General features: G+C 47.7%; 1 long non-coding RNA gene across 2 annotated transcripts; it reads left to right on the forward strand.

Moving 5' to 3' along the window:
• LOC112916605 (uncharacterized) lies at positions 1-25,209 on the forward strand. 2 transcript variants are annotated; one of them, XR_012003157.1, is made up of 5 exons: positions 1-241; positions 820-925; positions 11,351-11,469; positions 21,425-21,499; positions 21,685-25,209. It is a non-coding gene; the product is annotated as an uncharacterized lncRNA (long non-coding RNA). The 2 variants fall into 2 exon arrangements; XR_012003156.1 differs by lacking the exons at positions 1-241; positions 820-925; positions 11,351-11,469 and having other exon boundaries at positions 21,193-21,499; positions 21,685-23,781.
• The last annotated feature ends 2,078 nt before the right edge of the window (positions 25,210-27,287 follow it).

The following is a 27,287-nucleotide window of genomic DNA, read 5'->3' on the forward strand; positions in this document are numbered from 1 at the left end:
GGAGAAGGCTGGCAGCTGGTGATTTCAGCTGGCTCCTGGCTCCACAGGCAGAGCCTAACGAGGCCACTGGGTATGCCCTCGGATCTACCCCAGGAAGCCCCAAACTCCAGCCTGTGGCTTCTCAAGCTTCACCGTCAGAGCCTCTGAGAGCCCATTCATTCCTTTATTCCTTCATCCAAGGAATGTTCTACTGAGCTCCTGCTATGTATCAAGCATCCATGGGTACACCCTTGGGATACAGGTAGGCGTGTGGATGGTGAGGTGGAAGGTCAAAGCCAACAGGTCCTGAAAAGAGAGAAGGAGAGGACAGTGAGTGGGACCAGACCCTCCAGGGCCTTGGTTTCTCCCTGAGTGAATGGGAAGTCATGGCAGGGACTGGAGCAAAAATCGTTTTTCTGGTCTGACTTAACATAAAAGCGCCTCTGACTGCTGGCTGACAAAAGACTTTCTGGCCTGAGGTGGAGTGGGGTGGGGTGGAGAGAAGCTGGGAGCCCTGTCAGGAGGCTAACAGCTTAGGCTTCTAAAACTCTAGCCCCAGGTTCTCCAGAACACCCCAAAATGCTGAGCCCAGGCTTCACAACCAGGCCTGGCGGCTTGAAGTTGGCTAGAACCTCATGCCTCCCAGAAGAGTAGTTTTCAAGCAGCTGTGAGGCATGTTCAGGGGCATCTTACTTTGCCAGGCCTAGGAGACCCCTCTGCAGCCCCTGCCCACCCCTCCCACTGACTCTTGGATGAAAGGGGACTCCTCTGCAGGGGACAGCTCTGCATTGTCCCTGTGGTTGTCTAGGGCTCCTCTGAGAGTGAGACCTTCTGATCTAGGTAACTGGCAAAGGGACATCAGAAGGCCTCTGTGATGCCACAGGAACAGGGGACAGATCAAAGCAGGAGAGGACCGACATCCGCGGGAACCAAAGCAAGGAAGAAGGTACAAATGGACTGAATGAATAAATAAGCAGATGAATGATTGATGGGTAGGGGGATGAATGATGAATGAATAAATGAATGAGTGATGAACAAACAAGTGTATAATCAGCCCCACCTCTCTGCTTTCTTGGTGTATTCTCTCCTGGGAACCACGGAGTAAACATCCTCCCATGGCCCTTACTCAGCTCTAGGACTCCCCGCTGGAGTTGAGACCACACTGTTCCTGACTCCACAGGCTGAGGCGGCTTTGGCTTAGGAGTAGGGTCCTGTGGCTGCAGGGGTGGGTGGTCTGTAGGTTCAGAGGGAGGAGAGCTTTGAGGACTTCAGAGGAGGGGAAGGTGTAGGGGGAAGGAGGTATTTTATTTTATTAAATTTTTTTGGTTTTGTTTCCCTTTTCTTCCTTTTTCTTTTTTTAAATTTAAATTAAATTTGCCAGCATATAGTATAACACCCAGGGCTCATCTCATCATGTGCCTCCTTGATGCCCGTCACCCAGTTACCCCATCCCCCCATCCACCTCCTCTTCTGCAACCCTTTGTTTCCCAGAGTCAGGAGTCTCTCATGATTTGTCTTCCTCACTAATTTTTCCCTACTCAGTTTCCCTTCCTTCTCTTATGGTTCTTTCACTATTTCTTATATTCCACATATGAGTGAAACCATATAATGATTGTCTTTCTCTGATTGACTTATTTCACTCAGCATAATACCCTCCAGTTCCATCCATGTCGATGTAAATGGTAGGTATTCATTCTTTCTGATGGCTGAGTAATATTCCATTGTATATATGTATCATATGGAAGAAGGTATTCTAAAATGTAGGTTTTATTATTCAGGTATGGTGAGACCAATTAAGGGGATGCTTGCCATTAAAAAAGATAGTTTGTTATATGCATAGATCCCAAGAGAAAGTGGCACGCCATGGAGGGTCAGGGGAGGGGCGCACAGGGAAGCACCAGGGTTGGTCAGGAGGCAGAGGGAGTGAGGGGAAATGTGGTCAAGAGCCTTTATTGTGGTTTCCACAGGAAGGAACAAGGAGGCAGGGTAAGCAGATTTAGGATTGGCTCCTTTGAATAATTTTAGGAAGTACTGGGAAGCACAGGAGCCCTCCCTTGTTAGTCCCTGGCCCTGGGAGATTAGGGCAGGGGATATTGGTTTGGAGAGTAAGAGCTCAATTAAGGAGATGGTTGGGGTTATAGACTCTGGATTGGTTGGTTCATGTATGAGGGGTGTACTAGAAGGTGAGTTTTTAATTATCTCTAGGAGCTGGTTAACCCTGGGAGGGGAGGTCCCTCCAGTGTCTGCAAGGCCATGTCAAAGCATCAAAAACACAACAAATAAAAAGACATGCTTAGAAAAGAGGGAAGAGGAGAGATTTGTTTTTCCTTTCATAGTTCCATACCAGGCCTCGGGTTAGTCTCATTTTAGGGCCTATTAGGGTAGAGAAGTCCATTTCAGCTGAGTGTGTAACTGCATCAGCCCAACAGGCAGAAAGATTTCACTGACTGAAAATTCCAGAAATTTCTCTCAATGAGGCAGGCCAGTGATAACTTCAGCTCAGGCCCAGAAAACTCCTCCATTGCACTGGCAACACCCAGACACTTGATGTGCCCTCCTCACCTCTGTCGCCCAGGGTGGCCAGATCCTGCTGCCCGCCAGGGAGGAGGGGTGCCTTATTCAAAAAGCAGTGTCTGGAGACCCTGGGTCTCATGGGCCCCCTCAATATTGGAGGAGGGTCTTGCCTAAGGATTTCTGTGGCATCTAGACTGTGAGTTTGGGGTCAAAAGGCCACTCAAAAGAGTACACGTGTATTTTTTGAACTTTCAGAGATAATCACAATAAAAATGACTCCCATTAATTGAAAGCTTACTAAGGGTTAGAAGTCAGCCTAAAAGCTTTGCATTCTTTGTCATTTAATTCATCAACCTTGGGTTGTAGGTATTTTTACCCTCCTTTTACTGGTGACATTGAGGCACAGAGAGAGGTAACTTCTTTGCTGGTGAGTGGGGGAGCCAGAATTGCACCCAGATGGAACACAGCCACTGGGAATGGGAAACCGAAGAGATTTTCCTGGAGGCCCCTTCCAACAACCCCATTGCTCCTCTGGCCTCCATTCTTCTTAACCCTTTGAGGGCTGCAGAGCCCTTTAAGCACATGAGGAATGGAGAGACTTCCTAGAAAACGGACATTTTGCATGTTGCACAAGTATATTTCCCAGGCAATTTCGGGGGTTCAGGGGGCTGAAGCTCAGGAGCCCTGCTTTTGGCATTTGCTTTCTGCAGTGACTATTTTTCTTTCTCATAATCCTAGGGCACAGGGCAACCCTCAGGGCCCCAAAATCATCCCAGTGGGGAATGGAAGCAGACAGGACAGGTTAATCAATGAAAGCTCACTACACACTCCTTCCATAATTGCATTCCTGCCTCCTCACCCTAACAGCCAGCACTTAGGGTAATTGCATTCCAATAAGGCTCCCGGGCCTCTGGGGCCTGCCCTGGAACCTGTTGACAAGCCATCTGCTTCCAGAGGGGTTCTGGAGACCAAGAGAGCCTTTTAAAATTCTTCTCTGTTGTCTTTGCTATAAGAGAGACAAAGGACTCTGTAACAGATCTTGTCCAAAATCCCACTTTCTTATCCACAGCGCCCCCCACCCCCATCAGCCCTGGAGCCAAGGAGGCAGGCTTCCTCTGTCCTGGGTTGTTTTGCTGAAGTCAAAACAGCAGCACCTGTTCTTCCAAGTGGATGACCTTTGGAAACACCTGGCTTCCAGGTACGGCAGCCCAACACAGTGCGGCTGGGCAGAACCAGCTCAAGGCTTAAGACTCACAGGGCTTGGGTCCTGCCTCAGGGGCTGGGTATTGTGCTGCCCCAACTGCCCCACCTCCAGGCTTCACTCTTATTCATGAGATTTATTGGAACCTCCCTAAGGGCTCCTGCTCTTCCTGAGGAAAACCCAGAAAACAAGGAATCCCCCAAGAAACAGGGAAGTTTCATGAATCCAGAGAGTCCTGTTTCCAGAAATGTAACTTCCTCAGAAGAAGGTCCATGTGTTCTCCAAGCACAATGCAGTCTATGCAATTAACAGAAAAAGCGCAGGGTTCAGGGTGATGTGAGTTTCACTGTTTCCCAGATAGAGATGGCTCCTCTGCTCACCCCCACCAAAGGAATGAGGTATAAAATGGGGAGGTCTGGTGTTTGTTATATGACTTACAGATGCCCCTTCCCCCACTACAGCCTCTGATGCTTCTTTCCTGCAAAGAAAACTCTCCTCTGGGGTTCTTCTTCCTCTCTAGTGTGAGCCCCAAGGAGCCCCGGCGAGCCCAGCTCCCTCGTGCTACATCCTCAGGGCTGTGAGCGGATTCCCTCTTCTCTGCTGAGGCCTTCCTGCCCTTGCTCAGAGGAAATGGATTGTTTCAGGAAGGAAATGTTCTTGCTGCAGGAGGGAGGGGAGACCCGAGTATTCTTGGGTGGTTAATCCCCCCTCCAACATGATAAGCCCTGCTGCTGATCTATGGTATAGCAGAAGAGCATCAACGTTTCAGTATGGCAGGCCAGCATTTGAATCCTGGCTTGGCCAGTCCCTGTACCACCGGGCATTTGTCTTCTCTGGTGGTGGAGGGTAAGATTTACCTTTGTAGGTTGAAGAGCTAACATATGCTGTAGGTTTGGTATGTGACTTCCTTTCCTTCTTTCCCCACATGGAGACACAAACTCCTAAAGCATTCTGCAGATGCTAGAAGGTACTATTGGGTTGTTCTCTATCAGTGCTTCAGTGGTCTCAGACCAACACTTTTCCCCACCTTTACTCTCCTCCTGCCCCATTCCATTCTTCCTTTATCCTGATCTCCTCCTACCTATAGCCTAAACTCCAAACTATTGCATTAGGCTTTCCCCAAAGGATTTGGTTCTCACCGACCAGTTTGTGCATCCTCCCTGCGGTTCACAGATGAGGCCCTTGCAGCCTCACAAATGGGGACACCCATGGTCAGGTCAGTTTGTCCGTTCGTTCCTGCCTTTCTTGGGTTTAACACCAAGGTCCTTAAACCCAAGTCTAATAGGGTTGCTACACACTTGTTATGGGGTGGTGTGCTTGCAGACTTTTCACTGCAGAGATTGGATTCTAAATGGGCACCAGCCTCCTGGGGGTGAGCAGGGGCTAGTAGGGCTGTGATGCACACATCCTCCTGTTCAAGGCCATGACCACTCCAGCCACTTCACCGTGGCTGCCATCCTGGCCAGTATCCCCGCCATCATGCTCACTCTGGCCATTAGCACCCAGAACCCCAGTGAGGATGATCTGAGCCTCTGGAAACTATCATACCTTAAGACACAGGAAACAGATCCTCAAAGAGGACCCCATGCTCAGACCCACTGTTTTTGGGTATGTTTTGTTTCCTTATAGGTTAAGTGTTTTACATGGAATCTTGAGGTTCCCAAGTCTTTGGGAGGGTGGGGGAGGTGGGTAGGGAAAGGGTCAGAACAGGCCAGGGGAGATTAGGGATTTAATTAAACTGCCTGTTTGGGTAAGGACTTTAAGGTGCAAAGCTGCTTTGCATGATAATGGCAGTTTATCTGAATTCCATTCTACTGAAGGAAGCTCTTTTACACTTAATTACTGTGGCCTGTAAACCCGGCTTCTCCTTAATGCCCCTCCCCAGGGTAAGCAGGACAGCTTCTCAGCTTTAGCCCTGCTTTCCACTGCCAGGACCAGACCTCTAGTCATCTGTCCCAGTATGAGGCCTGTGCACGCACCAGGCAATACCTAGGTGGGTGGAGGGCCTTTGGGATGACTCAGCAAAGTCAGGTCTGGTTTGGGGGTGACCCACCAAGGTCCCATAGGGCTCCACAACCATCCAGGGCAGCAGAGAATGGGTCTGGGATCAGGCTGCTGGGGCTGGGCCTGGGATTTCTGGTGTTTATCTGGTAGGCTCCTGCTGCTGAACAGCAGCGCTGGACTGGCAGAGGCGTGGTGGCTCAGTGTGCTGAGTCTGATGGGTGGTAGGTTGGGTCAGGACCAGAGGGAGACTCCCTGGCTGACTTGTCAGAGCGGCCTGAAGGTGGAGGGCTACATCTTAGGGTTTAGTGGTGGTAGTAGCTTTCCAAGTAGAAGGACGGTGTTCAATGACCCATCAGGACAAAGGGAGAGGAAATGGAAAGGTTAGGGGGTGGGAGGGGGAGCTAGAGAGCCTTAATACAGAGAGCAGGAAGCCACAAGGAGATGTCTCAGCATTTAGAGCCTCCAGACACTAGGGCAGGCTAGGGAGGGGTTAAAGGCTTGGGAACTCCTGTTTCCAATCACTTGTCAGCCAGCTTTGCTCTCATCCTTATCAGCAGGGATAGGGCCGCGCAGGGAGAGGCTCCGAGAGCTTTCCAAGCTCTTCCCAGACTCCAAGCTCTCAGCATTCTTAGTACCTTCTAAGGGCTCCCTCGTTCAGTCCAGGGGGAACGTGGTGTGTGGAGGCTGGGAACCCAAACACATTTAATGGAGTAGAGTGTGAGTTACTAAATACAGCCCTGGGGTGGTGGGGGCTGTACGATCTCAGCAGTAAAGCTTCTGAGTCAAACTGCACCCCCCCATAAAGCCAGATTAATGCAGGCTGTCTCTGCCTCTATTAAACTCACCATTTCACTAAAACCCTTCAGTGGTTTTCCCTTTTACTGTTACCTCCTACTCAGAAATCTCCGTTGTGTATTTGTGCAGTGACTTTTGGAATTCAAGTAAAGGACCTTTCATTTTGGGTAAGATTCATCTTGGTTGATTTGCCCTATGCTAGCCTTTGCAGAGGCATGCGGTTTTCACCTCTGCCATCCTACCTACTTACAAACTGTTCCCGTTTCAGCCATTAAAAAAGTTCAGAAGCTTGCTTTCTAGAAAGATGTTGCCTCAGAGAGGGCTGAGGGCAGAGCCATTGATCACACCAATATAGGTTGTCCTCTAGAACTTGACATCAACCTGTAGTCAGTAACCTTTGGGTGTGGTTATTAAACCAGCTACTAATTTTACTAATTTCCCATATGGCTTTTCTCTAATTTATAATCCACCAACGCATTCAGGAGACTACCACGAGAAAAGATAGATGCCTTTCTGAAATCCAACACACTTAGTCCTCTGAATCTCCCTGATTTGCCATTCTAGTAAGCCTGCTGATGAAGGAAGTCAGGTTTATGTGATATTTTGCAGTAGACAGGAGATATGTTATGAATGCAAATGTAAACATCATAACTACGATTTTGTAAGGAGCGAGAGTTGTTTGCCAGGAAGAACTGGTATGTGTTTCAGACGTGCTAGGAGCTGAGTCTGTAAAAGAGAACTGACCCAGTGAAGAAATGGGGATCTAAAGGGAATTTGAGTTAATCAAAAGTAGTGACTGGGGCAGCAGTTTGTGGGGAGGGCAACAGTTCCCGTGATTTCGAAGGGGTCCTGCACTGCAAGAGTAGATCTTGGGCTAGAACCAAGATTTACCCCCTGGAAAATTAGCTAAGAAGACCTTGATTCTGCTGGATCTAGAAACCACAGGCAGGATCTGAACACTCCATGCTGTTTGAGCCTCATGTCTCTACCAATGCTATTCCCTCTGGAATTCCTCTTCCTGCTGCAAGCTGGTGAACATCTGCTCATCCTTCATTTTCATTGCAAGTCTCACCTCTTCTAACTAGTCTAGCCTGCCACTGCTTTACCTCTAATTCTGGACTTTCCGGGGAGAATTCACTACCTTTCCCACTGTGACCATTCATCCTCTGTATAGATGCTTGCATTTGCACCCAAACCATTTCATGGTGCACAGTTAAGAACACTGACTTTGAAGTCCAATGGAGTTAGATTTCAGCTCTGACTTTGCTTCTTAGTTTTAACCTCTCTAAGTCCCAGTTTCCTCATCTGTAAAGTTGGGACAAGAGTAAATATTCAATAGGACTGGCATCCCACTTCAGGGCTTCAGTAGATCATGAACACAAAGTGCTGGATTGGTTTTCTATTGCTGCATACCAAGTTACACCAAATTTGTGGCTTAAACCAACAATAGATGCTATTTCACACAGTTTCTGTGGGTTAGGGATTTGCAAATAGCTTAGCTAAGTGGTTCTGGCTTGTGGTTTTTCACGAGGTTCTGGTCATCTGAAGGTTTGTCAGAAAACTGGAGGCTCTGCCTCTAAGATGGCTGAATCACACAGCTGTCGGCAGAAGGTTGCAGTTATTGGTGGGCAAACTCAGTTCTCTGTGTGGACCTCTCCAGAGGGCTTCTTGAATATCTTCACTACATGGCAGCTGGATTTCCTGAAGGTGCCTGAGCCAAGAGAGAGCAAGGTGGAAGCTGCCATGTTATTTATCGCCTTGCCTCAGAAGTCACACACTATTTCCCTCACAAATTATATTAGTTCCACATGTCAGCCATCAGCAATGTAGAAGGGGACCACACAAGCTCATGACAGGAGGTGAGGATCATTGGGGACCATCTTGGAGGCTATGAGTCCTATGTTTATCAACAGCAATATTATATCATAAGGTGGAAACAACCTAAGTGTCCACTGACAGATGAATGGATAAAGAAAATTTGGTATAGACAATAGAATATTATTCAGCCTTAAAAAAAAAAAAAAAAAAAGGAAAATCCTGCCATTTGCAACAGCATGGATGAACCTGGAGGATGGTATGCTGAGTGAAATAAGCCAGACACAGAAGGACAAATTATCACATGATCTCATTGATGTGTAGGATCTAAAAAGGTAGGAAAAAGGTCAGCTGCATGGTAACAGAGAGTAGAATGGTAATTACTAGAGGCTGGAGGAGGTGAGTGGGGGAAAAGAGATGTTGATCAAAGGGTACAAACTTTTCAAATACAAGATGGATAAGTTCTGAAAACCTAATGTACAGCATGGTGACTGTAGTTAATAATCAATATATACTTGAAATTTGCTAAGAGAGTAAATCTCAAGTGTTCTTACTACATATAGAACATGTAACTAGGGGCACACTGGGTGGATCAGTCAGTTAAGTGTTTAACTCTTGGTTTCAGCTAAGTCATGATTTTAGGGTCATGAGATCAAGCCCTGAGTTTGGCTCTGGGTCTGCTTGTCTCTGCAGAGTCTGCTTGTCTCTGTCCCTCTCCCGGCTCATGCTCTCTCTCAAATAAATGAATAAAATCTAAAAAAAAAAAAAAAAAAGTGGTAACTATGGGAGGTGATGAGTATATTAACTAGTTTGTGGTAATCACTTCACAATGTCAAAACATCACACTATACAATTTAAATATATTCAATTTTATTTGCCAAAAATAAATAATATTTTTAAAAGAGGTATCAGAACAGTTCAATAAATATAGCTGCTATTATTAGCTCACAGTCTGTGTTCTCTACTAGAAAGTCAATTCCTTGAGGAAAGAGACCATGTATATCTTGGCTTGTGTAATCAAGCATATTGGTAAGCACATACTCAGTGTTGATGGTGAATACCCGAATAAAGCCTTAGAAAGGTTTAGTTGAATGGCAAGTTCAGAGTGATGGGAGAGAGTTCACATCCAGATGTTAAGTAGAATTCTGTAACTCAGCCATGTATCTGGAGTTACTAACCTGTATAGAATCAATAACTGATGGTTCCTGACATTTTGCTGCCTAAGTACCAAAGACATTTGATACTTAGAAGGTAGACAGGACAGGTGATGTTCTTATGAGTCCCTTTGGAAAAAAAAACCCTGAGAAGGAATTTGGAGTAGATCAATGGTCCCAACCCAATGTTTAAAGAGTGAACCTACTCTTGTTTAATTCCCCAGCCTAAGACAGACATGGGATCTGCTTGATATTTTTGTCATACTCAAATTCCTATCTTGATGACTCCTCTGTCCTACCAGGCAGAACAAGCTCCCTTTCTGGGAGACTCTGATGCACATTTCTTAGAGTTAATTAAAAGGTGCACAGAGAGTTTCATGTCAGAGACCTGCCTGGCTACTCCTGCCCTCTGGAGCAGGAGAGGATCTGAGTCTGCCAGGTAATCGATACTCTGGGCAATATTGAGTTTCTAGACATCTAATTCAAATTGTAAGCCTTGCCCCCACTGCCTGGGATTGAAGGTTCACTGTCTTTTTCCCACAGACAAAGCTCTCTGTCCCTGCCAGTGCTATGCCTATTTGCCCCTTTTCCCAACAAGAAGCCACTCCCACGAGGCTGACCTTCAGGAGCTCGGAGACAATGACCTCTGAATGAGCAGGTGTCCTCTTGGAGATTTCCCATGTAGATCACATTCCGACTTGCCAGAGGTCCCATTTCAATCCAGTTCCTTGAACTCTCAAACAATGGCTTCGCTCTTTCTTGCTCTCTTATGGTTAGGGAAAGTGTGGCAAGAAGAGGGAAAATCCTTTTTTTTTTTTTTTGGAGTGGAAAGAGCTTGGTTGCATTGATCAATATTTTGCCCCTGGGTAATACAAGATAGATCAAGACATGAAAATCGTAAATGGGACACACCATGGGAGACAGATGATGTATGAATTGCATCTAAACCAAACAGGTCACCATATAGAACTTTGAAAGGATACTGAAAATATTTATTGATTGAAATAAAAAATACCATACTTGAGTCTGATATAATATATCAAGAACCATTGTAATCCAAGGCAACTGGACTCTGGAATGACCCCCATCTTGAGTAGGCTTCTCTTACAGTATTTATTTCACTTTCCATTAGGATTTAACCAGAAAGAACATTTTTTTGGTAGAGACAGCATTGAGAAATATGGCCAGTTGGAGACTTGTGTGTCTGAGGAATTCTTTGAGTGTAGGATCAAGGCAATGTGACTCTATTGGTTTTAAAATTCTCCCCCTGCATAGCTGTGGAAAGAATTGTGTCATTCCTGGTAGAAAACCCAGCCAAAGCGTTCCCTTGGAGATAAAAACACAAAATAAGAGTTTTAAGAAACATTTTTTGGGGGGAGTAAAAAATAAAGCTAATGAGAGAGTTGATTAAGTTATACAAAGAAGTTGAAAAGAAAATAGATACTAATGACCAGTTGATATGTTTAAAAAAAATAAAGAAAACATTGAGCTTTCGGAAGGGAAGCAGGGAATGGGGGCAGAAAGAGCTCAATGGGGGGACAATGTAGAAACCAAATTGAGGATGCCAGACTTTTAACCAATGATTAGAAAAACAGCAATGACAATTATTGATTCTTTTGAAGAACAAATTATGGTTCTAGGCAAAGGGACACAAAACAATCAGTCTTGGGAAGACCGTACCATGTTGGGCAGGCTGTTGAGTTTTATGGGCAGTGTCTCTCACTTCTTGTGTGATTAAGAATACTCTTCTTTGGGTCATGACATTTGGTTGACCATCCTTTATTGAGCACATACTACATGCCACATTTTTTGGCAAAGCAATAAATATATTTTAAAAATCCTTAAGACACCTCTATGATTGAGTATAACTATTACTCTTGTGTTGCAGAAGAGGAAACTGCGGTCCAAAGAAATCATGTACTTGCTCAGTGTCAAAGTTGGGAAGCAGTGGGACAAGGATTTAAACCTCAAAGGTCCTGTAAACTACTACACACTACTACACTTTTGGTAAGTACCTGAAAAACCAAAATGCAAGACAGTGAAAAACACTGTATGGGGGAGCCAAACAAGTTACAGGGAAGTTCTAACCTCTGGCAAGGGCAGGGAATGGTGGGAAGGGCTCCCTGGAGGGGCAGCATTCGAATTTGGTCTTAAAATGTAGACAAGAGTTTCACAAGTGGGCATAAAGGAAAGTATCTTTAAGGTGAAAGAGATAACATGAACTAGCACTCAGGATTGGGAAAGTGAAAGGTGTTTGGAGAGTTTTACAGTCTAGTTTGCTGGGGAAGTAGCTTTCCAAGATGGTGACAGATTAGCCGGAATGAGTTGGAAGTGGTCAGAGAATGGGGGGTTCTCATACTATCGTGGGCACATGGGCAGCCTGTAGGTCGGGGTAAATGCAGCTTCTGCCTTAGCAGTCTGTGGTGCTGGTCCCCAGGGGTGCCAAGGCAGCTGGTCTTGGACCGAACTGAGCATGTGGGCTCTTGAGGGCTTTACTTTCCTGGCTTGGGAGTGTGGACTTTATTTGGTAAAGTTATGACTGCACAGATGGATTCTAAGCAGGGAAACAGAACTTTATTTTATTATTTTTTAAAAGATTTTATTTATTTATTTGTGAGAGACACAGAAAGAGAGGCAGAGACACAGGCAGAGGGAGATGCAGGCTCCATGTAGGGAGCCCGATGTGGGACTTGATCCCAGGACTCCAGGATCATGCCCTGAGCTGAAGGCAGATGCTCAACCGCTGAGCTGCCCAGGTGTCCCGAAACAGAGCTTTAGAAAGATGTTTGGTGGCACTGCGGAATCCTCTGCACTTTGGTTCCTTTGGCCCCTAACTCGGGAACCCTCAAAACTCACAACACCAATTCAGTCAGGGTTCATGCAAGAAAACAGAAACCCCCTTAACTGGTTTGATGGAGAGAATTGCACCCTGAATCTTCTGACTCAGAAGGGCTGATTTGCCAGAGCCACGTAGATACTGTTCCCTGCTGTCCTGGAGGTCTGGCTGGAAGCAAAATCTGTCCTATTCTCTATGGGCTCAAGAAGGAGATGAAATGTTGGTTTGGTCTTGGGCCATCCTGTGGGCTTTTCCAGGTAGAGGCTGGGCCCCATCACCCAGCATACTCTGGATCATTTTTCCCCCGATGGGCAGATCTGCTCAGAATATGAGAAATGCTGCTAATATCAGCCTGAAAAAAACATTATCAGGAAATGAAATCTGTGGCTTTAAAAAACCCCACACTGCTTTCTGGTGCTGCTCCATCTCCCATCAGGGAGCTCTCCCTCTGCCTGGGGGCCTCCTTCCCGCCTCCTCCCCACCCTAGCCGGTCCTCCCACCTCTGTGTCCCCTCCCCCACCCTCCCCTCCTTCCTTTCTTCTCTCTTTCTCGTCCCACAGGACCTCTAGCCTCCTCCTTTCTTCTCACTGAGTTCCTCCTTTGTGGCTTCAGCCTGCCCTTCCTGTCTCCAGGCCTGCAGCTTTTCCTCAGCTCCACGGAAGCATCTGTCTGTATCCTTTTCACTTCCCATCAGGGAATCCAAAATGCTGAATAGGCCCTTCAGACTGGGCCCTGAAGGAGACTTGGCTGGGGCACTGGGGAGGAGGGGAGGGGTGCCGGGAACCTGCCAGGGCCATACAGAAGCCCATTGATAGGCAGCCCCTCCACGCAGACAATCCAGCTGGGCCACCATGGCTCTGGGCAAAGAAAGGTGTCCCTTGAGGTGGTGGCCAACATCCTGGACATCATGAATGACCTCAGTGTCTCTGGCTGGTGGGGACCTTCCCTCTGTATCCTCCAAATCTTTCAGGCCTATCAGCCCCACCACTGGTGTGAATATATTTGTCTTGAAAATAATTTGTCAGTACATCTCCATCAGCAGTGCTGATTTCATTAATTGGAAGAATTAGCTCTTTGTGGCCAATGGAAGAATATGGAGCCAAAACACACAAAACGCTTTTCCCCGGTGACCCAGAGACCCCTGGACGAACTCCTGGGTGCCATGAAAATGGATCATTTTGCAGAAAGAATATCATTGGATGTTTATTTAACATCATTCTCCACCCCCACCCCCCACCCCCAAAGACCTCCGAATCACTCTCACATCTGGCTGCTTTTTTCCCTTCACTTTTTTTGTGCAAAGCCAGGGCAGGGAGGAAACTTCACCAGTCTGAAAACATCCAGCAGCAAAGTGTAAATTAAATGTGCAGAGAGGCCAGGGGAGGGGGAGTCTTCCATCTGGGGTGGGGGGAGGGAGTAAAGAGACTACGTCCTCATCCCCACTCAGCATGGGCAGAGCTGCTCTGGACCCTGTGTCTGTCACTAGGATCTGTGTGACCTTGGGCAAGACATTGAACTCTCCTGAGCCTCAGCTTCCTTACTGGTACAACAGGGAAATAAACATATCCTTATGGGGCTGTGGGAGGGTTAAAGGAGATAATATACACGGACTATATGGCACATAGTAGACGCTTGATTAATGGTTGCTACTGTTATTGTTGCTAGAATGAAATCAGAGTAGAATCCCGATGGTTCCCATATCTCAGAGACCTACCATCCCTGGCCCATCCAGGGAGACAGATGGGCAAAATATATCCAATGAGGGGAGACAGATGGACAAAAAAGGATGATCAAGGGTATCGGATGGAATGACAGGCCAGTAGGGTGATGGACAGATGGAACATCTCGTTGGGAAAACAGATTTATGGCAACCCAAAGGAGACACTGAGAGACAGTTGTCCTGTGGGAAGGTACAGATGGATGAGGGTCCAATGAAGGAGACAGAGATGACAGGCCAAAGTGGAAGACAGATGGATGGCAATTTCATAGTGGAGTGGGGGGTGGGGTGGGCAACAGTGACTAGGGAGAAACAGATGGACACATGCTGGTGATGGGCTCCAGGTTTCCTGTTTAGTCTCTATTCCTCAGGCCTGGACATCCTTGAATTCGCAAGAACCCCGGGGGCTCCGTGGGCATTTGAGAGGGGGTTGTCACATGACCTGAGAGGACTCTAAGCACCAGAGTCAGCCTGGCCTCTGCTCTCCCCACTCCCACAGCCCCTCCCTGGGTGGCCTCACAGATAAAGGCTCAGGCATGATGAGAAGGAGGAGGAGGAGGAAGAAGAGGAGGGAGAAAACGTTTTGGAAGAAGAGGGAAGTGAAAACTGGCTAAAACTTTTATTTATTTAAAATAAAGGTTGTTATGCTTGACTGTAAACACGCTGGCCCATCCCTCCCTCCCTCCCTCTTCTCATGGCAGAGGGCTCAGACCACACAGCAAGCTGGGGGCAGGAGGCAGAGTGTAGGCCGCAGGGAGGGGTGACACAGGTGTTGGGAGAGGAGAGGGACCTAGGAACTCCGCCCTGGCTGAGCACAGCTGGGCTGGGCTAGTCCTTGACCCACTGGCCCTGGGCTCTGAATCCCTCAGCATCTAAACCTGCCATAGTCCACAGGGCTTCAATGTCACATGCACATGCATGTGCAGTCAATGAGTCAATGTAGGGATGAGGACAGCAAAGACAGGCCTGTGGACGTTCACAGGTGCCTGCCTCTCTCTCTGTTTCTCTCTCAGAGACAGACAGCAGCCTAGAGCAGGTGAGTAGAGCTCCAGCTGAGTCACACTTTCTATTGAACTAAAAATCCTTATCTGCCTTTGTCCTCTTGGTTTCTGGTTCTACCTGACTTCCATTTTTTCAGTGACTGAGCCCTTTTGGGTGGCCTGTAAGAAACTATGAGCTCCCCAGAGAAGGGATACAGGTGTGGATGGAGAAGAATCTGGACTGGAGACAGGTCTGGGGACCCTGTGTTGCAGGTCTTTTGTGAGTAGGTTGCTGTGGCCACCACTGGTAGCCCAACCAGACAGGAAGGACTGTGGTATGCAGGGTCAGGGAGCAAATAGGCAGGAAATGTTTGTGATAAGAGGCTTCCCCTCTTGCAAGCTCCCCTTAAATCCAGACCCAGCTGTGGGATAGGGGCAGGGAGCTGTCAGGGGCAGATTCTAGAGCCAGCCTTTGGGACTGCTATGGCCCCCGAGGGCCCCAAAAAAGGCAGCACTTGGGATCCTGGGAACCCAGCCAGGGCTGCCTTCTTTTGGGATCAGGAAGTTCAATTATACTTCACAAGGCCAATCAATTCTTAAGAAAAAGAAAAGAAAACAAAGCCCCTGGGCTTTTAAAATCCAAGTTGCCCAGAGGGGAGAGCAGGTCTAACTACCGCTGACTCCAGGACATTTCATGCTCTGGATTGGTCCCACCTGGAGCCATTCATTAATGTTAACCAGTAAAAATGGAAAATGGAAGAGTGAATCCCAACCTGGAAGCTCTGAGAAGGAATCCATTCCAAGGTACTCTTCTGCTGGGGATGGAGTCTCAGGAATGTGTGTCATGCTGCATGATGCTCCCCGGACTCCAACTGTCTCCTGTTTGTTCAAGGACCCCGTAACTTCACCATCTGTGGTTGACTTGGACAGCTCACAAAAGAGCTGGAAGTGCTGCAAAGGAGCACCCCATGGGTAGGAGTGAGGCTTTGGGCCTCCTGCTATTGTACCAGTGCCCCTTCTTAAGGATTAGCAGCTTCTATCTGCCCCTGGGGGCTGCACTGTAAATGCTTGTATAATGCTAATTTGTGGTTGGCAAGAGATTGATTGGGAAAGAGCTGAACAATGGCAGGAGGAGGCTGAGCTCCCTCCAGCTTCTGGAGCCTTTGGGTGTGTGTGTGTGTGTGTGTGTGTGTGTGTGTGTGTGTGTGTGTGTGGTGTGTATCTTCTAGAAAGAATGTAGCAACAAGAACACAGGATGATTGAAGGAGAGGAGGGGGATTAAGTCCCTGAGAGTCTGTGAAGCACCAGTTCAGGGAGATTTTTTTGATATGTGACATCCTATCACTTTTTGCTGTATTCTATTAGTTAGAAGCAAGTCACCAGGTCCAGGGCACACATAGAAGGAAAGGTTCACACAGGAGGCAAGAATCAGCGAGGGTCATTTCCGAAGCTGCCAGGGACACAGGGTCTGGTATGTAGGAAGTGCTCAGGAAAAGATGTTGTTATGGGGTCTAGGGACACAGTCTGTGAGATATGCTACTTTCCCTTCAGTGGCCTGGCCTCTGCTGTGCCATCTTCATCCCTCTTGGAGTGGCTGGGTTTTCTCTGAAGATTTTTATCTTGTGCTGTGAGGTTTGTGACTCTCTGGGTGTGAGCTGGCAAACAGAGGACAGATGCTTGCTCATGCTCACACTATCTTTCTAACAGCCTCCGTGTGACTGTGTGTGGTCTTGCATTGCGGTCAGTGTACAGATATTTTAATTTCCTGCTCACCTGCTCAGTGGAGGATCTGATTTCTTCTTGCATTTATTTTTTTTTCTCTAGCAGCTTGTGGACAGGTATTTTTGTCTGACCATCTGGTAGCCATTCACCTTTATGATGGCTTGAGAAAGGAATTAATTTCACTTGTTTCTTTAGCTGTATCTGCCTCCTTTGACAGCAAGTTACCTTTATCACCTCTTAAAATTCTTACTATGTTGGTCCTTCTGGTACCTAGGGGGCTCTTTAGATCCCCTAACTTTGTGCAACTGTGTCTCCTTCTTTGGTTTAGCTTATCATGCCTTCCTTCCTGTACTGTGGTTTTAAACATCCTAGATCTACTTTTAAGGCTGTATCTCTCCTCACCCACCACCCAGCGAGAGTGATGGATTCAGATTGACTAGACCAGGCAAGAGTAATCAGAAAACATTCAACTGAAAGAGAAATTCTGACCCTTGCCCGGATCCTGTCCCTCCACTGGCTCCTGAGGCCTTTCGCCTAATTCTGGTGGGTAATTTAGGGAGGGAAGTATATGGGGAGGTAAAGGAAATTCCTGAGCAAGAATGAGGTGGGTGGAGCTTGTTCATTCCTTTTTGGCTTTGTTTCCCCCCTACCCCCCAGTATCTCAAGGGCCTACTGTGTCCCCTGGGGGACCTCTAGAAGGTAGAGAAATCAAAGATTGGTATTCTGCTTGACAGATGAAACATCTAGGGCTTCTGTTCAGGAGCCTCTGCTCAGCCTACCATGTTCTGTTGTATTTTTGTTGGAAGGAGTGTTGGCAAGGCTCTGGTATACACTGGGCTGTCTGGCCATAGAATATTATAAACACACCTTGCCTGAAAATAGTGCTGCATGGAGGGGATGGCTAATATCCTGATCAGAATGAAGACAACAACTGCCTTCTGGGATCTTAAAAGTCCTTCTAGCACCATTCACACACTAGTCTGTAATTCATAAATAGACATGGTCGCCATTTCTAGGACCTGTTGCTCTAGTGTAGTGGTCAAGAGTGTGCACTCTTGTCAGATAGGGCTTGGTTTGAATCTTAGTCCCTTCACTTACTAGCTCTGTAACCTTAGCTAGCTTCTTTAAGTCTCAGTTTTGACTTCTGTAAAATGGGCATGTGATAGTTTCATTCTCAGAGTTGATATGAAAATTATACAAAATAATAAATGTAACAGTATATATAACATAGAGTGCCTGGTACATAGTGAGCAATTAAAAAAAAAAGATTTTACTAAAAAAAAAAATAAAGGTTTTACTCACTTATTTGAAAGAGAGGGTGCATGAGCAGGAGGAAAGGGAGAGGTTAGACTCTCCATTGAGTAGGGAGCCTGACTCTTGGGCTCAACCCCAGGACCCTGGGTCATGACTTGAGCCAAAGGCAGACGCTTAACTAAGTGAGCCACCCAGGTGCCTTACAGAGAGAGCTTAAAGTGTTTTTAGTTTTATTATCTTGGCCCCTAGGACCTTCCAGCAATTGAAACTTCCATTTTTGGAGCTTATTACGCCTGTTACACATCTTACCTGATGGAGGTTGTCTCTTTCTGCCCACTTCCCTTGCATGTTGGGCATGTGATGACCCTTACATTAATCCATCAATCTCCCTCCTGGATATTCTGTCTCTGGGACCTTGAACCTTCCTCTCTGAAACCCCCACTCCATGCTCCTCCTAGCCTGTGAATCAGTCTCCAAGTCCTGTCAGCTTGTCATTGTGGAGTGTCCTCTCAGGGCTGAGGAAGGGTCCAGCTGGGAGGTCGCCCTCCCTATCACTGATGATTTTGTTGTGAACCTTCCTGAGGCACTGAGGAGAAATGTAAGAAGTTAAGACAAGTTGTTGTTTGTCATCCTTCTCACTCCTCCCCACCCCCACCTCCATTAATGGAATTTAACTCACTCCCTGAAACACAGAATCAAGTCAAAACCCTTTTTGTCTACAGACAGAGTAGACCTTATACTTGGCTGGGGAGCTGTGCTGAAGAAACTGCCCAGGAGGCCAGACGGGATGTTGGTGGTGGGTCGGATCCCTCGGTTCATGAGAGGAGGTGAGATGGAAAGGAAGGGACAGGCAAGTGTGAGTGTGGCCTGAGGCTCCATGGTGGTCCCAGGCTGTGTCCACAGTCCCTCTGGGCTAGAAGCTTCCTCAATTTATACAGGACAGCCTGGCAAAGCCATGCCCCAAGAACAGCTAGTCTTTTTCCTTTGGAAACTGGCACACTGGTTTCCATAGCAACAGGACTCCCCCACTTTGTCCTCTCTGATCCCAATCTCAGAAGCTTTTTGGCATGGATATCAAGGCTCAGGATGAGAGGATGAATCATCTGCATACTTTATCCAAAGGGAACTGGGCTTTCTAAGCCCAAAGCTCTCATGTGATGTAAATAGTGAAGCTGAAGGCTAGGATGTCAGGGTGTTAGGGAGGTTGGCTACGTTTGGAAAGCAGGATTGCTGAGTCAGTTGATGGAGGCAGATTTTGATGAGTGTTGTGAATTACTGGTTTGGCATGGAACATGAAATGGCTTTGTACCAAATCATTGGTGAGGAGAAAAGGGCTGGCATGGGTTTAGGAAGAGTGACGGTGTCTGTGAGCTCATTCTCAGAGACCTGGAGAGCTTGCATAGTCTTCCAAAAGCGTCCTGAGGAGGGAGAAACTCAGAAGCTATCCCATAAAGGGGGAGGAGGGTCATTTTTTTTTGTCTCAATGCCCTGTGGATAAAGCCTATTTCTCAGTTAGGACCACAGAAATTAGGGGTCTGAGGGGCACCAAAGTGGCTCAGTCAGTTAAGTGTCTGCCTTTGGCTCAGGTCATGATCCCGGAGTCCTTTGATGGAACCCAGAGTGGAGTTGGGCTCCCTGCTTAGCAAGGGGTCTGCTTCTCCCTCTACCTCTGCCTCTACCCCTGCTACTTTTCTCTCTCACTCACTTGTACTCCCAAATAAATAAATAAATAAATAAATAAATAAATACAATCTTAAAGAAATGAAGGGTCTGAGAATGGGGAGGCGATCTTCAGGTGTGTGTGTGTGGGGGGGGGATATGACATATCTCCAATTGGAGTGAGGAAAATTTTCCTTTCTGATTATTCCAGAAGAGGACAAAGCTGACTGGATTGTGGATAAGAGCTGCCCTTGTATGGAGGTAGGATGTAGAAGGAAGAGACTGTGCTCGGGAGTTCTACAAGCTGATTAGTTACTGGATAAGCTGAAATTTACTTTGGGAAGCTGATCATTGATGTGGGTCTTGTTTTTACCTGAGTTATTTCTCTGTCTTTAAGCATTTATAACAAATAAAGAGAGAAGGATAAACAGATCTCTGCAGTTTTTATAATGGAAAATCCTGTTAATCTCTTTGTGATTTGAGCAGGTGGATGAGATTCCTGATTTCCATAATTATCTGTGCCTGGAGATTTATACAGAAAAAAGGTCACTGGGGTAGGCTTGAAACATGGTGCGTATGAGTAGAGATTGTACTCCAGGGGCCATGGAAAGAACGTCTGACAGCTGGAGACAGCCTTCTGAGTGGGTGGGTGGGGACATAATCCCTTTTATCCTGGCTTTGGTTTGCTTAATTACCTCTTTAGCAGGGCTGTTCATAGCTGCAACAGGTGTCAGGCTCTGTAAGGCAGACGCTGAGAGCTGGGCAATATCTTTGGTCATTCCTGACCTGTAGGGCTGAACTTTCAATACCATGAGGTCTTATTCACCATTGCAGTCCCTTGTCCTGGGGATGAGAGAGAAAGTATTGTGTTCATTTCTGGCTAAAGTCCAGGAACGAGTCGGGAAGGGCAGCCTCTCCTTCTAAATCCAAAAAAGAAGCTAAGTGGAAGAATTGGGGTGGCAGGACGGGCACAGGGGATGGAGACCAAGGGGATTTGTCACTACTTTGGAAAATTGTCCTAGACTTTTGCAAGTCACAGGAAGTTAGCAGAGGAAAAACAGCTGGATACTTTTCATCACCTTGGTCTGCATATTATCTTGAGATAATGTGTGCTACACTATACTTTGAGAGAGTGTAGAAATATGGGAAGTGTATGATAGTGGGAGTCAGGACTGTGGGGTTTTAGACTTCCCCTGGCCAGTGGTGGAAGCCTGGAGAGGTTGCTTCGGCTCTTGGGGTTCTCTCCAGTTGTCTCCTCTGCTTGTGGGGGTAGGGAATGTGGGTGGACAGGGAGGAGGTGGTCTCTGTTCTATGACTCACCGGCCCGCAGCATGACCATGTCTTACATACACAGCCAAAGATGTTGATTGCTCTCAGCAGGGCTACGCTCTCCCCTCCCCAGCCTCCCCAGCGGGTTATCATGCTGACTCGACTAACACAACCCCCATCTGGACGCAGTCCAAACGCCAGATGTGCCCCCGATTAGCGTCGGTCTGGGGGATGTTTCCATGACTGAAAGGTCAGTGTCAGCTGGAAGTGCCCAGTGTGGGTGTCTGCCCCCCACCCATGTCAGCTGGGAGGGCTGAAACTTCCATTATCTCACTGGCCAAGGAACTAAGCTGGGGCAGCTTGGGGCCGGGAGGCAGCCACGTTCAGGAGGGCCTGGTTTTACTTGCTTTCCTTCTTTGCTCTCCGCTGGACAGAGTGTGATTTTCCACTTGGAAGAGACTCCAGGGGTGTGCAAAGAAGGAAGTCCTGCTGGTGTGTAACTGAAAACACTTTGTTCTCTTTTAGATCTGCAATGTGCTCGTGTCTCTTCTGATTTTCTCATGGCGGCCGTCACCTCCACTATGGAAAGAAAAATGAATGGTAATGTTGTGATGGGCTGGGCTGCCATGTTTTACCCTATTTACAGGTCATTTTAAGTATTGCTTCTACACTTCAGACGGGCTTTCATGTTTAATTTCATTCGTGTAGGGCTATGCTGGGCTTTCCTCTAGGTAGCAATGAAAATTAAACACAATTGAGTTTGATGTGTACCTTATTGATTCCAGACCCATTTCAGTAGACTGTGACACTTCGGCGACCTGCAAATTCTACACATTAGAGTTCATATTTTACACAAACGCCGGAGCCCCAAGTCGTGGACTCGCATCTCTCTCAGCAGCATCCAACTCCCAGCAGAAGACACAGACCCTGTCAGAGGATGAAAGCTCCTAATGAAGATGCATTACAGATGGTATTTATGGTCATCCCCCTAGGAAAACAAAAGTGATTCATGAATAATTTCGTGGAAGTCACACCAAAAAGGGAGTAATAATTTTCTCAAGTCCACATTGTCCTTTGGTTCTCCGAGGGCCACTTCTATTCCCACAAGTCACCACAGCTTCACTTCAAAAGGATGAGGCAGGACAGGGGAGAGGCTGTGTGTTAACCTGGCTTGAGAGCTACCACGCACTGAAAACCACTCAGCACCTGTGATTGATGGCGTCCGGTCACAGCAGAGTTTCTCTTCTTCGTGTGTTACTAGAAGGCTGAGAAGCATGCTCTTCAGTGGCCCGGGGTTCCTCCGGCGGAGGCATCATTCTAGAAGACCCCCTGAGCAAAGGGAACAGTTGTGACCGATCAAGGCGGGTGGGCGGGTTCTGACCAGTCATTGGCTTCAAGGTACTGTGTCAATCACTTCTCTTTTGCAACAGAGCTGGGAATTGGAGGCTTTATTCAGGCCGAAGTGGGAGAAAGGGAATTTTTACTAGAGGGCATGGCCTTCTGAGGCAAGGGAAGAAAGGATCTTCTGCCAGCTGGGGCAGGGACGAGAGGTGAGTCAGAACAGCCTGTGGAGAATGGTATTCCCCTCTGGGGGGTCACGGGACTACTTGTAAAATGACGTCTCCACGTTGGGCCGCATCCAAGGTTCCCAGCCTTGGCTGTACATCAGAATCACCTGGGAGGCTTTTACAATCCCAGTGTCCAGGTCCCACCTCACAGCAATTACCTCAGAATCTCGGGGGCAGGGACCCAAGCTGAGGTAGTTGTTATGGTGCCCCAGATGACTCCAAGGTACATCCAGGCTTGAGGATCATCGATCTAGGGCTTTGCTGATCAAAGTCTGGCCTGGGGACCAGCAGCGTTGGTGTCACCTGGGACTTGTTAGACATGCAGAAATCTCAGGTCACACCCTAGACCTACTGAGTCAGCATCTGCATTTTAGCAAGGTCCCTGGGAGATCTGAAGTGTATTAAAGTATGTGGAGCTGTGGTTCTCAAACTTTGCTACATATTAAAATCACCTAGGGAGCTTTTAAAACTCCCAGTGCCCAGGCCGCCCCTTATACCAATTAAGTCAGAATTTCTGAGGGTGGGATGCAAGCATCAGTAGTTTTTTTATTGGTTCTCAGGTGGTTCTGATGTTCATGGGTCCTCAACCCTGGCTACATATTAGAATCACCTGGGGAGCTTATAAATATCCAGATACTTGAGCCCTATTTTAAGAAATTCTGATTTAATTGGTCTGGGAGAGGCTGCAAAAAGCTTCCTAGGTGATTCTAATATGCAGCCAACAAGAGCCTCTGTTCCAGAATGTTCTGCTGGCTTCACTGAAGGGCCAGCCAGGTTGAAAATCATACCACAAGTCAATGGATCCAAGAACTGTTGAAGGAAAAGAATGACCAGACCATGTCTAGACTTATCTGATCTCAGGACTTTGATATTTGATCTTATGTGTGACAACTACTATACTTTTTTTTTTTTATGAATTCAAATATTTGTATGCTCCTTTACTTTTCTAAGAAAACTTGTTTTGAAAAATTCAACTTCAATTCAGCCAAATTAAGAGGCAAAAGCATTGGTCTACATCTGGGCCACAGGAACTAGGAGCAGCTGAGGAATCAGGTGGGATGGTTGCAAGAGAGGTCAAGATGGAGAATTTGGGACAGCTGGGGCCCAGCTGAAGTGTGAAGAAATACCCTCGGGGACAAGAAAGCGGAGAGCCGATTGTAATTTCTTGTCCCTTTTGCCCTATGGCACCCCCTCTCCGTTTCCAACATGACTGTGGAGTCGGGTAGCTCTAGATTAGGGTTGCCAGATTTAGCAAATAAAAACAGGGCACCCAGCAAAACTTGAATTTCAGATAAACAATAAATTATTTTTGAATATAAGTATGTCTCATGCAAAATTTGAAATATTATACTAGAAAATGCTTTGTTGTGTACTGAAATTCAGTTTTGATTGGGTATTGTGTATTTTATCTGACAATCCTACTTGATTGATAACCCTGAATTCTTGATATTAGAGAATCTGCCCTTGGCAATGGCAGGTTTTCCCTCTACGCCTGAAAGGGTTCTTGCCACCTGAGGTGAGGTCCATGTGTGTTTGTCTGAACCCTATCCCCAGGAGGTCCACCCTCCTGGGTTCTGCAGGGCTTGCTCAACACCCCAAGGCTAGCACTGGCAAGAATGTATGGGGATGACCCGGTTCTTGGACTTCACTTTTCTAGGCTGCTTCCCTGCAGTTTTTGGTGTTGAGATGGTTCCTAGGAGATCTCAGGTCCTCACTTGCCTAAGTCAGTCTATGTATGGCTGAAGAGAAAGGTTGTTGAAAGGCATTTTGGACTGGAGATGACAGTGTCGAGCGAAGGTGGACAAATGCAGGGCAAAGGCAGCATGTTTCACAATCCAGCTACAGCTTGTCCTGGAGCTGCCTGCCCACGTCTGAGCCCAGTGTGGCTGGCTTTCAGCAGAGGCTGCTCCACGGAAACATATTCAGAGTCAAGAGTCCAGTTTTCTGTTCCATTCAGCTCTGAAACAGCTCATTCCCTGCTGCCTTTGGAGCATGTGGGAGCTTGAGGGGGGGGGGGAGGATGGGGGGGGGACGTGGACTAGAGAGTGGGAAAGAGCCAGCTGCCAGTGAGATGCACGCATGGAAGAGATGTGCAGGATGAGCCATAGAGATGGGGGAAGGGAAGGAGGAGAGAGGGAGAGTGAGGGGGAGGAAGAGAGAGGGAGAGAAAAGGGAGGGAGAGGGAGAGAAATGGAAGAGGGAGAGAGATGGGGAGAGGGAGTGATGAAGAAGAGAGATGGGGAGAGGGAAGGGGAGAGGGAGTGAGATGGGAAAAGGGAGGGGGAGGAGCTAGAGAGGAGAGAGAGGGAGGGATGGAAGGATAGAACTGGTTAGGTAGCTGGGGCTGTCCAGCAAGATGCAGGATGATCTGGAAGGGCATCCTCTGCTCATTCCTCGACTGTCCCACTACAGACCTAAGCTGGTGCTGGTCTCTTCGCTGAAGCCAGGACTCTCCCATCAGCTAGCCTCAGGAAGGGGGCCCTGGAGGGCTCCTGTGGGTTGGGGAACAGGCTGGGCTAATTCTGAGGCCGTGGCTCATTTTCTCTGGGTGCTCCAGAAGGTGAGTGCCCCTTTGTGAGGCTCACATGCTGGCAAGACCCTGCAGACTGCGTTGGGGCTGGAGAGCTGGCATGCGCCCTAGGAGGAATGCTCCCATACAATAGCTACTGTTGGAAATCCTCTCCATCTCCCTCCTGACGCCACCTTCTTCCTAGAATAATAAATAACCACAGTATAAATGAAGGTCACAGACTTGGTTTTGTGTTTCTTCTGGGATTCAAGTCATGGGAAATCTGGGCTGTGCTTTGTCTCCTTCCTGATGGGCTACAGTGTGGAGAGCTGGGCTTTCCAGCACATCTCCCCCAGGCACTCTAGATGTGGCACGGGGAAGGCTCTCCAGAGAAACCTCAGGAGCTAGTGGCAAATGAAAATGATAAATGTTTTGTTTTTGCCTCTCTGGCCACTTAGTTGAGCACAGAACAGCCAGAGGCCCTATGGAAGATTGGGAGAGAGCCAAGGGAAGGGAGGGAAAGAGGAGGGAGCTGCTTCAGAAGAGGCCAGGTTTCCTCAGCTTATACTTGCGGGGACCCCTACTTGTATAGGATTGGTCCTAAGTCAGATCTGGCTGAGGGTGGGCATCTGAGCAAGAAGCAGGTTTCCAGATAAACTGTACGGACTGGTGGGTGGAGTTTGGCCTGAGTCTTGCCGGATGTTTGGTGTTTGGCTTATTAAATCTTGGTCAGTGCCTGGCCACTACCTCCAAGCCTGTTTTCTAGGACCAGAGTGAACTTTCCTTGGAGACTGAGAGGCTTGGCCACTGGAGGAAGAGTTGGCCTGCTCCTATGGGCCAGCAGCTCACTCTGAATCTAATTCAGAAACAGCCTGCTGGCAAAGTCCTATGTATTGTAGACTGTTGCACAGTGTGTCACATCCTGGGAACCATGGAAGATGAGCTTGGGTGACCCCTGGGGCCAGGCTCACATTCTTATCTCAGCTGTAGGGGAGAATGGTTTGTTCCGTGGGTTTCCTCTGGGGCTGGCACATGTACCTCATTCAGGGGATGGGCTGGTATGGACCTAGCTGGTCAGATCCCAGCTGGCTCTCATTTATCCATCTTTGACAGACCCAGGCTTGGCCTGAGGGCTCTGACTTTCTGCCTGGTCGAGACATCAATGTGCACAGAGCCGGGACCCTAGAGAGACTCATGGGTGAATGTGAATGGGATTGTCATATGCATTTCTTCCCCTGGAACTGGGGAGGTCTGAACCTCTGGCTAGTGTGTGATTCAGGGGTCAGCTGGGGAGACTGCTCGAAAGTGTGGGCATGGCCGGATGACTGATAAAGGAGAAAGGGCCCAGCTCCTAGTTAGCCCTTGCTCTTTGTCATCTCCTGGCCCCTCTCCTCTGCCCCTGGCACTTCTCATGTTCTGGGACAAGGTCTAAATTGAGACATTCGAGACCTGCCAACCTTCCAGATCCAGGGAGATCACAGGACTCACTGGCTCTGCATCTCCTCTCAGCTTGGCCCTCGCCCTAATCCCCATTGGTGCCCAATGCCAATATCTTGCTACCCACTGGTGTCTTCTTTTCTCATGCTCATTCTGGGCACTCTTTGGAGCTACCAAGGTAGGTCTGCATGTGTGTACATGTGTGTATGTGCAGTGTCCTGCTTGGACATAGGAGTAATCATTTATTGGCCCTGAGTGATGCACAGATTCCACAATCCTTTCCAACCTTGGACTAAGTGGTTGGAGAAAGTGCCTGAGCACAATTGGTTTAACATCCTTCAGGCCCAGCCTACGATGCCACCCCTTTGGAAGGCTTTCTTCTGGGAACTTGGCCCTGTGTCCCTCCCCTTCTTTGGGCTCCTGGGATCCAGAGAGCATGCCTAGCACAACCCAAGCATGAGTTCTTCTGCCTTGGTCCAGTTTTGAACACTTAACCTGTCACTTCCCAGAGCCCAGGCTTTGGAGTCAGCCAGACCCATGTTCAAATCTGACTCTCTTGCTTACGAGCTGATAACCTTGGGCTAATTTCTTTGTGACTCAGTCTCCTCATCTGAAAAGAGGGGAAAGAAGTCTCTTTCTCAGGATCCTTGTGAGGCTCTGCCACAGGTCCGAGTTTTTGTTCTTTACTCTTCTCCTCACAGTTGTTGGAACAGAGCTGGGCTTGTGGTCGGCACCCAGAAAAGTATTAGTGACTGATTAATGATTATGGAGCCTGCAATTATTGGGATGAAGTCCCTAAACAGGGAAACAACTCTAAGCAAACCCATTAATTAGGGGCCTGTTTGCAGTTCTTTTGTGCTGGCTTGTCATATGT

This window comes from Vulpes vulpes, chromosome 8 (assembly GCF_048418805.1).
Source record: "Vulpes vulpes isolate BD-2025 chromosome 8, VulVul3, whole genome shotgun sequence".
NCBI lineage: Eukaryota > Metazoa > Chordata > Mammalia > Carnivora > Canidae > Vulpes > Vulpes vulpes.